This window comes from Nematolebias whitei, chromosome 21 (genome assembly GCF_014905685.2).
Source record: "Nematolebias whitei isolate Nwh7 chromosome 21, NemWhi1, whole genome shotgun sequence".
Taxonomy (NCBI): domain Eukaryota; kingdom Metazoa; phylum Chordata; class Actinopteri; order Cyprinodontiformes; family Rivulidae; genus Nematolebias; species Nematolebias whitei.
Window position 1 is genome coordinate 5,226,951 of NC_056518.1, and position 3,689 is coordinate 5,230,639.

The following is a 3,689-nucleotide window of genomic DNA, read 5'->3' on the forward strand; positions in this document are numbered from 1 at the left end:
AGTTCTGAACTATTAGCGCCTTCCCTGACAGTTCTGTTAACCTAACAGATGCGTCATTATTCCTAACTTTGCGTTGCAAAATATTTTTTACCCTCTCGGTTTCTCCGCTGGCGTATGCTCCCTCCATGATGTTGGTTGATACAGTAAACAAAGGTTGGAAAAGGCGGCCGGAAGTAGCTGCTGGAAAAGGCGCCGGAAGCTGTTGGCGCAGCCGCCTGTCTGAAATTTATTTTTTTTATTTTTTTTTGCCTATTTCTTTTTTTGTCCTATGTTGGCTCCCGCTCCCGTCTGCTCCCGTTAAGTTTTCGTCCTGTCCGGTCCCGATAACGGGAGTTATAATAAAGTTGACTCCGGTCCCGCCGGAATCCGGCCGGATTCACGTGACCGGCAGTACTCCCGAAAAAATGTCATCCTCTAGTCTAGCGCCCCTTTGGTCAGTTTTAACTCGTCCGCTTTCTTGTCCATGAGCTTCCATCTTCTCTGGAACGTTTTGCTGGCCCAAGCTTTCAGTACACTTCGTCTTTTGTCCGTTTTACTTGGTTGAGACTTTTCTGCGTTGTTTTTACTGTCCTCGATCGGGTGGATTGTGGCCCCAACGGAGTACACGCCCCTGTATGGTGCAATGATCATCTGCACAGAAACTCTAACCCTCTGGGTGGAATCTGGCCTTATGGGAGTGTCCACCCATTGTGCGGCCGTTCTGGGAATCTGTAGCACCCCTTGCCTCTCCCAGGCTTCCGGGGTCACTAGATACTCAGCGGTCTTTTGCTTGGGTCTAGCCCCGTGTATAGCCCACACATCCAGACTGGTGGTGTAGTAGTACGAATTTGTATGCCTGGTCCCTGCCTCACGAGGAACCTCCATCAGGTCTATTAGTGGGAGATCTTGGTTTAGGATTACCTCTGCAACCAGTTGAGCCCACGTTGTTAGCTCCAAGGGGCCCTTCCAGCCACCTTTTTGAGCTTCTTCGTTCACTTCATCGGGCAGCTGGTTTACATTACCACCATCTGTCCCCGACGTGTCCCAGAAGACTCTGAAGACCAGTAGAAACTGATTAGAGCTGAGAGGTGTGTTTCTTACTTTTCCCATCGAGGGATTAAAGGGCCAGGATTGCTGCACTGATTGTTTGAGCAAATCTCGAGGGTTCCAACATTTCCCTTTCTGTTTAGCCTTTTCCTCTTCATTTGGTTTAACTATCCCGGGATATACAGGTGGGGCCAAGGGTGTTACGTTTGGCCTTGGTCATACTGCTGCATTCTTGGGGCTTCTTTTGGGACCTCAGACTTCCTTTCCTCCAACTGGGCTTTAAAGGACTTAAGGGGATCAAAGTATTTCCTTACTTGCCAACCCGTTGCCCTTTCTGAGTGCAGCAGCTGACCGTCTTGCATTTCTGTTTGACAGCCCCCGCAGTATTTCACGACGGTTCCGTTCCACTCACAAGTACAGTCTCTTGGACCTTTGCCACTCAAATCCCAGTGTGTTATTATAATCATCCTAGGCAGGACAGCGGATTCTGCATTCTCCACAAATGAATGCATTCATTACTTTTACAGGTTTTACTTGGAAATCTCGGGCATGTTGTTTACTCACCTTAGGTTTGAGGGGTTTCTTCTTCCCTGGTCCTCCCCAAAGAAGGGGCAGACCACTTGGTTCCAGGCAGATCACACAATTGTTTTCCAGCTTGTTCCACTTGATGGTTTCATCTTCTGTTGACATGTATCCTTTTTTTAGCAAATTCCAATGTTTTCAGAGCCCTACCTGCCCAAAGCTCCGAAGTTGTTCTTCGTAGGATTTCTCCCCCGCATATAGTGGCCATTCTAATATAGGGGAGCGTGGTGCTTGGTTCATTGGCCATACTCTGGTTTCTGGTTTCAACTTAGCTAGGAATTGGCTTCAGTTGCTCTATTCCTTGGATCCCTTTCTTTACTAACTCGACTGTGTTTTTGTCTAAAAGTCTCTTCACTCTGTCTGTGGCGTTGTATTTGGGCCTTGCTGCAACCGCTGACGTGTGATCCTGTGCTCTGACCCACACCTTCTGCCCCACCTTGAATGAGATTTCAGGGTCTGGCTGTTGCTCCTTATCGTCGGAGCACCGCCCAGTTTCCTGTGTGGTGAACTGTTGTTGGTTAAGCTCCTCTGAGGGGGAGGGTCTACCAGCTCGATGCCTGTCATTCAAGGCCTGCCCTATTTCCACAGTTTTAGTGCTCCATTCTTTGGTATTAGCATTTTTAGCTATCCAATTTTTGACTAAACCTATGGCTCTTTTGGATACTCCGTTGGCTTGAAGTGTGTAGGGAGGTGAATACACATGCATTACCCCAAAAGTCTGGCCCCAGTGGTCCACTTGTGTGTTGCAAAAATGCGTTCCATTATCAGTTCTCAGTTCCTTTGGAACGCCTAACGACCCACAGACTTGCTCTAACTGTGGTGATATTGTCCCTAGTGGTGTGTCTCTGTCTTGTTTCCTCTCATGTGATTTCCCTTTTCCCACACCTGTGAGCCTGACAGGTGTTTTGTCCTCATCAGTGTTTTTATATAAGTCTGTGTCTTAGTGTTATTCCTTGTCTGGGCATCGTCTTGTATTCCCCTGGTAATCCTCCTGAGTCCCTGGTGTTTTCCTGAGTGCCTCCTTGTGATTTTCTACGTGTAAGTTTTGCTGCCTCGACAGCCGTTTATTTTTGTGTTATTAAAAGTGTCTTCTTATTTTGCCACCGAGTCTACCGAGTCCTGCCTGCATCATGGGTTCTACCTTTGAAAACCAACCATCACGATAGTATGCTCAGACCACAACGAGAACCCAGCAGGCGGATGACTTGGGCCGAATACCTAGCCCAAGAAGCAGCCCGGACGACCCGGTGGGAGCAGGCGTGGATGGAGGAGCCTATCATCAGATGGGGCGGTTTCTGAACCGAACCCGTCCAGAGACAATGTCACCGCAGCCCGGAGGTTGAGATTCTGCCGTCGCCTCTTCTGGTGGAGGAAAAGGAAATGAGGTCTCAGCTCCAGGGGAGCTGCCTGGCTTTTAAACCAACTTCTTCCTCCACCCTGCCACCCTGCTCGCCACACCTGCTGTGGTCTTCGGAGGACGACGCTGAGCTGGAGGATGAACTCTGGTGCGCTCCTGTCCTCAGCTCACGCCCCCACTGCAGGAGAAATAAGTGGCAAAGATGGGTCGGAACCACCGATCTCCAGCTCCAGCCTTTAACCTGCTCTCCAGCTGCGTAGCCTAAAGCACCGGGGAGAATTTCAAAGGGGGAGGAGCAGTCAGTCCCCCGCTCATCAATGGAACAGACGAAGGGGGGCCAACCGAAAGGAAAGCCCATTCAGCTTCTTCCTGAGTCCTCTGTTAAATCCCTTCAGGACCAGTCATCCTTCTCAGATAAGTCATCTCCTGAATCTATTGCTTTAAATGACACACTTCAAAATCTGCTTTCTTCTGCTAAACTGAACCCAAACTATCAGAACACTATTTATTCCCTAGCTGAAGAATTATTACTGTCTCAGCCTGCAATAACGCAGATCCCAGAGTTCCATCAATTGCTCATTAACATAAGGACTTTCAAGGAATAGTTTAAACACCATTCTCTCTCCAGCCATACTGTGCCACAGCAGAACCCACACGAACTTCCTGCTCCTTGTGTCTCAGAGAGGGTCCAGGAGGTCGCCTCTCACACATCCTCCAGTGTTTA